Here is a 9,112-nt window from a genome sequence, read left to right on the forward strand (position 1 = left end):
GAAGAACAGACGTGCAGGTGGACTCATACCATCAGCTTGAACTCTGGGGGAAGGGAATAAAAATCCTTGTCAAGAAGAAATTGTTCTCTCTATTCTGCTTGAACTCTGAGGGGGGAAAAGATTCCTGAGCATAAGCAAGAGATCCCCAGCTGTTTGGCCTGGGCTAGTCCTAGAGGATTTATAGAGCTTGCTTATTACAGCAGCTTCTATTGGAGACTTCTAAGCCTAAGTCTTTTGTACGTGTATATTTTCCAGCTTTAACCTTGTAAATAACACATCTTTTTCCTACTTAATAAATCTTTAGTTAGCTTATTGTAGAATTGGCCACAAGTGTTGTCTTTGGTATGAGATCGGAGGTACAATTGAACTGGATTAAATGACTGGTCCTTCAGCACTGGGAGTAACCTGAGTATTGTTGCGATTTTTGCTGTAAGGGAACATCTATCACAAAGGCAAGCTTGCCTAGGTGGCAAGATAGAACAGAGTATCCCAGGGGACTGTCTGAGCCTCCATGTTAAGGCCCTTACAGTGTTTGGGGAGTTCACACTTGATACTTGGTTGGTGAAATCTAAGTGTAGAACACACAACCCATTTGGGCTTCGTGCCTGGTTTGTAAAAGCCTGCCCTGGTACTCACATTTGTGAGCTACTGTACACAGCTTGACAGTCCCAGTTCTGCTCATTGCTCTCCTGTGTACCCTTCTTGCTGCCCTAAATCCAGCTACGGCTTCTGATGAAGAAACCAGTAACATCAATGTTTCCTCTGGTTCTCATTGGTCCTTGTGAACTACAGGCAGAAAAAGCCTGGCCTAATCAACCCAAACTACATCTCTTACAGACTGCAAGAAAAATAAGAGCCTGTCCTCCCTTATTTGAAAGAAGGGCTGTTAGGGTCTAACATAATAAATAATCAATGAATCTCTGCTAATAAAGGTTATAGGAGTGAAATTTACACTGGATGTAAGTATGATCCTGGAGTCTTTGTTTTTTTTGGCATGCTGCCCTGGCATGATTTACACTGAGATAACATGATGGAGCTTCCACCATTGAAAGGAATTAAATAAAAATGCAATAAAGGAGTACAAAATCAATGCGCTTACAGTTTTGTTTAATAAAAATTCATGAAGGACGGGTGGGGAGGCCCATAAGAAACACACCAGTTCAATGAGGGGCTCTATCAAGCCCACAACCATTAGAAAGTAGCAGCAGGATCAGATTATTGAACGTTAGCATGAGTTAGCAGCGTGTTGAATATGCCTCAGTTCCCCTATCTTTCCAAACTCTGTCATTGCTCCTAGTTAATAGTGCATCTATCACCCGAAAAGATGGCAAACAAAAGCACAGGAGACGGGGTGATGACCTTGAATGAGAACCTGATCCATGAGGATTCTCGAACAAGATCCCCCCTGCTCCTTTAGAAAGTTGTAAAAGTATAATACAGCAAATCAACCTTTGAAATCAGTGGAGTTGCATCTGCTTACACCAAAGCTAAATTTGGCCTAGTGTGAATTTTTGCTGCTGTGTGCCTCTTTTCCCCTTTGAAGGTTTTTCTTTATCTTTAAAATGAGTTTGTACCCATTTTCCTAATTACAGACTGAAGCTTGCGTGCACAGCCTAACAAGGATTTCCTCCCCAAAATCCCAATCTGACTCCTGTCCACAAACTATGATATTTCAAAATACTGTTGCTTCTCTATCCCAATGGGAATTCTGTTCATGAGGTGGCTACAGAACTAGGCCCAGCATCTTATTCTGATTGTCATATCTGATCCAACAGGTTGCATCCATCTTGCAAAACTATCTAGAGTTTCCACTAGAGCAAGATGTTCCACCTAGTTTTTAAAGGTTTCAGAGTAGCAGCCGTGTTAGTCTGTATTCGCAAAAAGAAAAGGAGTACTTGTGGCACCTTAGAGACTAACAAATTTATTTGAGCATAAGCTTTCGTGAGCTACAGCTCACTTCATCGGATGCATTTGGTGGAAAATACAGAGGGGAGATTTATATACACACACAGAGAACATGAAACAATGGCTTTATCATACACACTGTAAGGAGAGTGATCACTTAAGATGAGCCATCACCAGCAGCAGCGGGGGGAGGAGGAAAACCTTTCATGGTGACAAGCAAGGTAGGCTATTTCCAGCAGTTAACAAGAACATCTGAGGAACAGTGGGGGGTGGGGTGGGGGGGAGAAATAACATGGGGAAATAGTTTTACTTTGTATAATGACTCATCCATTCCCAGTCTCTATTCAAGCCTAAGTTAATTGTATCCAGTTTGCAAATTAATTCCAATTCCACAGTCTCTCGTTGGAGTCTGTTTTTGAAGTTTTTTTATTGAAAAATAGCCACCCTCAGGTCTGTAATCGAGTGACCAGAGAGATTGAAGTGTTCTCCAATTGGTTTTTGAATGTTATAATTCTTGATGTCTGATTTGTGTCCATTAATTCTTTAAGTAGAGACTGTCCAGTTTGACCAATGTATATGGCAGAGGGGCATTGCTGGCACATGATGGCATATATCACATTGGTAGATGCGCAGGTGAACGAGCCTCCGATAGTGTGGCTGATATGATTAGGCCCTATGATGGTGTCCCCTGAATAGATATGTGGGCAGAGTTGGCAACAGGCTTTGTTGCAAGGATAGGTTCCTGGGTTAGTGGTTCTGTTGCGTGGTTGCTGGTGAGTATTTGTTTCAGGTTGGGGGGCTGTCTGTAAGCAAGGACTGGCCTGTCTCCCAAGATCTGTGAGAGTGATGGGTTGTAGATCCTTGATGATGCGTTGGAGAGGTTTTAGTTGGGGGTTGAAGGTGATGGCTAGTGGCGTTCTGTTATTTTCTTTGTTGGGCCTGTCCTGTAGTAGGTGACTTCTGTGTACTCTTCTGGCTCTGTCAATCTATTTCTTCACAATTTCCATCCCACCACCAACCTCAGCCTGGACCAGTCCACACAAGAGATCCACTTCCTGGACACTACAGTGCTAATAAGTGATGGTCACATAAACACCACCCTATATCGGAAACCTACTGACCGCTATTCCTACCTACATGCCTCTAGCTTTCATCCAGATCATACCACACAATCCATTGTCTACAGCCAAGCTCTACGATATAACCGCATTTGCTCCAACCCCTCAGACAGAGACAAACACCTACAAGATCTCTATCATGCATTCCTACAACTACAATACCCACCTGCTGAAGAGAAGAAACAGATTGACAGAGCCAGAAGAGTACCCAGAAGTCACCTACTACAGGACAGGCCCAACAAAGAAAACAACAGAACGCCACTAGCCATCACCTTCAGCCTCCAACTAAAACCTCTCCAACGCATCATCAAGGATCTTCAACCCATCCTGAAGGACGACCCATCACTCTCGCAGATCTTGGGAGACAGGCCAGTCCTTGCTTACAGTCAGCCCCCCAACCTGAAGCAAATACTCACCAGCAACCACGCAACAGAACCACTAACCCAGGAACCTGTCCTTGCAACAAAGCCCGTTGCCAGCTCTGCCCACATATCTATTCAGGGGACACCATCATAGGGCCTAATCACATCAGCCACACTATCAGAGGCTCGTTCACCTGCGCATCTACCAATGTGATATATGCCATCATGTGCCAGCAATGCCCCTCTGCCATGTACATTGGTCAAACTGGACAGTCTCTACATAAAGAATAAATGGACACAAATCAGACATCAGAATCATAACATTCAAAAACCAATTGGAGAACACTTCAATCTCTCTGGTCACTCGATTACAGACCTGAGGGTGGCTATTTTTCAAAAAAAAAAAAACTTCAAAAACAGACTCCAATGAGAGACTGTGGAATTGGAATTAATTTGCAAACTGGATACAATTAACTTAGGCTTGAATAGAGACTGGGAATGGATGAGTCATTACACAAAGTAAAACTATTTCCCCATGTTATTTCTCCCCCCCACCCCACCCCACACTGTTCCTCAGATGTTCTTGTTAACTGCTGGAAATAGCCTACCTTGCTTGTCACCATGAAAGGTTTTCCTCCTTCCCCCCGCTGCTGCTGATGATGGCTCATCTTAAGTGATCACTCTCCTTACAGTGTGTATGATAAACCCATTGTTTCATGTTCTCTGTGTGTGTATATAAATCTCCCCTCTGTATTTTCCACCAAATGCATCCGATGAAGTGAGCTGTAGCTCACAAAAGCTTATGCTCAAATAAATTTGTTAGTCTCTAAGGTGCCACAAGTACTCCTTTTCTTTTTGCTAGTTTTTAAAGTAAATTCATTCCCCATGGGCTTGTGTTCCCCCTTTTGGAGGTTGCTTTCGCTGAATATTTATCTCATAGAATTCAACTGGTAGAAATATTTGTTGAAAGGGAATTTCTGTTGCATGAGAAAGTATTTACAAAACCAAGTTTTAAAACCCCAGGTGTAAATATTCACATTGGAGGTGCTATAACATGCAGGCTATGTGTGCCATATCACCCTCTGGTGGCTGATATACACTAAGAGGTGAGAGTCTGCTAAGAGTTCAGCTCAAATGGTAGATACACGTTTTTGGTGCTGAAGCACTCAGGTTCTATATTGGCTGAAGACTAGGGTGTATGGGGGAAGGAATCATTACATTTACAGACCTATCCAATAAGGCAGTGTTTCCCAAACTTGGGATGCCACTTATTCAGGGAAAGCCCCTTGTGGGCTGGGCCAGTTTGTTTACTTGCCGCGTCCGGAGGTTCGGCCGATTGCAGCTCCCACTGGCCATGGTTCACGGCTCCAGGCCAATGGGGGCTGGGGGAAAGGTGGCCAGCACATCCCTCGGCCCGTGCCGCTTCCTGCAGCCCCCATTGGCTTGGAATGGCGAACCGCGGCCAGTGGGAGCCGCAATCGGCCGAACCTGCAGACGTGGCAGGTAACCAGACCAGCCTGGCCCGCTAGGGGCTTTCCCTGAACAAGCCCGTGTCCCAAGTTTGGGAAACACTGCAATAAGGGAATAGAAAGATTAGCATGTGACTTTTTTGACCAATCAGAAATATCCAATATTTCTCGTACCAAAAATATTGAACATCCAATTGTTTGTGATAAATCCAGAGCCAATAAATAAAAAATGATCGAACAGAAATTTGAGACAATCACACTCTATGTCTTTGGACACTCCATGCACAGATAAGAATAATTTACAGTGGCTGATTAATTCTGCTTTATCAATAAAGTTCTCCCAACAGTTTGGATGAAAACAGAGTGAATCTTGGACACCGGCCTCCTCTACTGTCATGGCACCTGAGCATCTGGGTTTCCTAGTGTTTCAGTGGCATTCCACAAAGTGACAGTACATGGGAATGGCCAGTTCCCTATCCCACAGCATGTTGAGTAACCATGCTGTTCAGAAGCATAGAAAGATACATGGCCTATATGTTCACATCAAGGCAGCTCAGTTTTCAGGCCCAGCAGAGGTTTTTCAAACTTCACTTTCTGCTTTAAGTACTTACCACTCAGAAATCATACACAAGGCCATCTTAGCCTCTTACTTCCTCTACAGATCCTGAACTTCTCTCAGAGATGCTTTAGGCCAAGGAAAACTGCCCTAGCAGTGATTTCCTGGTCGTTTTCTTGGCTGTTCCAGTACGTTGACTAGAAGGACAATAACCTCTAGCTTGTTTAACAACTTGCACAGCAGGAACAATTACACTCCTTTTAATTGGCTCATGGGGTTTAATCATCTCCTGGGACACAGCTTCCGGCGTTTCTCATTAAACTCCCAGCTCACATTCTCTTGTTCTGTGGAGGATGGGATATGCTGCAGAATGACACACCAAAGGAGGGTCTTTCTCTTTCAGAAATTATAGACTAATGGCACTGGAGCAGGGCAAGGCTCTCTCTCATCCACACACCCCTCTTCCCCAGGGTAGAGGAGCCCTGCTTTACACAACATGCAATAACGCGATTATTCTTGTCCTTAGCATATGACACCACCAGCTCCACCAAGACCCAGATTTGATTGCAAAGTCCACACTAATATCAACAAAACGATTGAAACTGGGAGAGAGAGATTTGATTGGGAAACTGACCAGAAAAAGACAATTTGTAGCATTTTGGTCAGCTTTCCAACCCATTACAGATCTACTGCCATGCTTACCCATTTAGGCATGGGGAGCACCTCTGACTGTATCATATTACCATAGCCCCAAATGTCTAGATGTTTTAGCTAGATGTTCCCAGGCTTAAATGGCTCCCCAACTACATGTGAAAATATTGTGGTGAGCCCTGCCTGAGATTCATAGATACTAAGGTCAGAAGGGACCATTCTGATCATCTAGTCCGACCTCCTGCACAGTGCAGGCCACAGAATCTCACCCACCCACTCCTATGAAAAACCTCACCCATGTCTGAGCTATTGAAGTCCTTAAATCATGGTTTAAAGACTTCAAGGAGCAGAGAAGCCTCCCTCAAGTCAACCATGCCCCATGCTACAGAGGAAGGCAAAAAACCTCCAGGGCCTCTCCAATCTGCCCTGGAGGAAAATTCCTTCCCGACCCCAAATACGGCAATCAGCTAAACCCTGAACATATGGGCAAGATTCACCAGCCAGATACTACAGAAAATTCTTTCCTGGGTAACTCAGATCCCATCCATCTAATATCCCATCTCAGGGGATTTGGCCTATTTACCCTGAATATTTAAAGATCAGTTACTTACCAAAATCCCATTATCCCATCATACCATCTCCTCCATAAACTTCTCAAGTAGAATCTTAAAACCAGATAGATCTTTTGCCCCCACTGCTTCCCTTGGAAGGCTATTCCAAAACTTCACTCCTCTAATGGTTAAAAACCTTCGTCTGATTTCAAGTCTAAACGTCCTGGTGGCCAGTTTATACCCATTTGTTCTTGTGTCCACATTGGTGCTGAGCTGAAATAATTCCTCTCCCTCTCCTGTATTTATCCCTCTGATATATTTATAGAGAGCAATCATATCTCCCCTCAACCTTCTTTTAGTTAGGCTAAACAAGCCAAGCTCCTTGAGTCTCCTTTCATAAGACAAGTTTTCCATTCCTCGGATCATCCTAGTAGCCCTTCTCTGTACCTGCTCCAGTTGAATTCATCCTTTTTAAAAATGGGAGACCAGAACTGCACAAAGTATTCTAGGTGAGGTCTCACCAGTGCCTTGTATAACGGTACTAAAACCTCCTTATCCCTACTGGAAATGCCTCTCCTGATGCATCCCAAAACCGCATTAGCTTTTTTCACAGCCATATCACATTGGCAGCTCATAGTCATCCTATGATCAACCAATACTCCAAGGTCCTTCTCCTCTTCCGTTACTTCTAATTGATGCGTCCCCAAATTATAACTAAAATTCTTGTTATGAATCCCTAAATGCATTAATATTGGAGATATTGGGAAAGGAAAGGGAGGGAGAGGGAATTGGAGGGAAAGGATTTGGCCAGTGGAACACACTGCATTAACCAGAGAGTAGAGGGGTCCATAATGCTGAGAGAACAGGAAAAAGAATGTGACATCCTGAGGACAGAATCAAGGGAGCCAGGGGCTGCATGAGCACAGAAGCAGCAGGATGGAGGTGGCCATTTGGGAGCTGACTATGGAGAGAAGGCCAGTCAGTGTAGGGCCTGGGAGTGAAAACTGGACAAGGGCTCGTGGTAGCTGCAGGAGGAGGATCACAGCACAGTGTCCTTCCAAGCAGGAAGCATGAGAGCAACTACACATGCATAGCAGGATGACTATGCCAAGGGGCCACCAATGTTATATTTACATCCCAGCCCCAGACATGGCATTTACTGTCTCATGGGATATACTCATAGCACACTGATTGTGCCCTGGGATTATATGGTGATCAGAGTGACTTGTCATTTTTGTTCCCCTCAGTTCCTTGACTACAGATGGAAATAAACTGGGAAAATTAAGTTACAATAACCATGTCACACAGATCAATCCTAAGAGCCTTGGCTCATCCTTAACTTCCTGCAAACTTTAGAGGAGTTTTGCTGAAACCCAAACACTAGTGTCAGGCTTCCAGGAGAGCCCCCAGACCTATGAGGGAAGGGGGGGAGAAAAGGGGAGGGGTTACCAAAGGAGACAAGGACTTGCGTGAAGTCCACTCTGTACTGGATTGCTGCCCCCCCCATACACACACCCCTTATAGGACCCCTCAAAAGGACCAATACACGTGCACTCAATATCTCTTACCCAGAGTTTGTACCAGTGGGTAATCCCATTGAATTCAATGGAAGTTATTCCTGATTTACACAGGTGTAACAAACCACAGATCCAAAACATATGTATGTAATTAGTCAATTGGAAAAGGGTACTTAATGAAAAGTTTCTAGAGAAATATTTTCATTCAAATGTCCATGTAATTTTTTGTTTAATGAAAATTTTGTTGGGGGGGGGGGGGAGGAGAGACTGCATAAAAAGGGGGGGATAAAAACTCCCTCACTTTCTCTGTCCTTTTTAACCATCAAAATGAGATGAGAACATTTTTAGAAATTGTCAAAAAATGAAAAAATTCAGCCAAAATGAACATTCAATGAACATATTCATTTGGATCCAAAAGTCATTTTCCGTGGGAAAAAAAACCTTAATTAAAAAGTTTCCACCAACTCTAATAACGCCCAAGACAGATATAGATCACATGACATTTTCATACTCATAGGCAGCTGAGTGCACATGAAGTTATGATCTAATCACCCACAAGTCAATGGGCAAAAAATAAAATGATTATAATAGCGGTATATGTAGCTTTGCAATTGATAGGATGTTTTCTCTCTACTCTACCTTTAAATTTTGATACAGCCTGTCTGCAGAGGCAGCTGACATGTTGTAAGGAACACCTGATGCAGTTACAAAGGAGAGGCACACTGCACTCAGAGTGAAATCCTGGCCCCAGTCAAGTCCCAAGAAGTTTTGCCATTGACTTCAATGGAGCAAAATTCAGACCACTTTTGATTCTCCTTGCTTTGTTGTTTCCTTTAATCTAAATCAAGAATTCACTCAGTTTGAAGATACACGTTGCTCTGGTGTATGCAAAACATCAGTATGTAATTTGAATTGTAAGGCACATTTTGACTTGGGGATAGAGAGACATACTGAGGGTCAGAAAAGCAATGTGAAAAAGAGGT

Source organism: Dermochelys coriacea, chromosome 13 (assembly GCF_009764565.3).
Source record: "Dermochelys coriacea isolate rDerCor1 chromosome 13, rDerCor1.pri.v4, whole genome shotgun sequence".
Taxonomy (NCBI): domain Eukaryota; kingdom Metazoa; phylum Chordata; order Testudines; family Dermochelyidae; genus Dermochelys; species Dermochelys coriacea.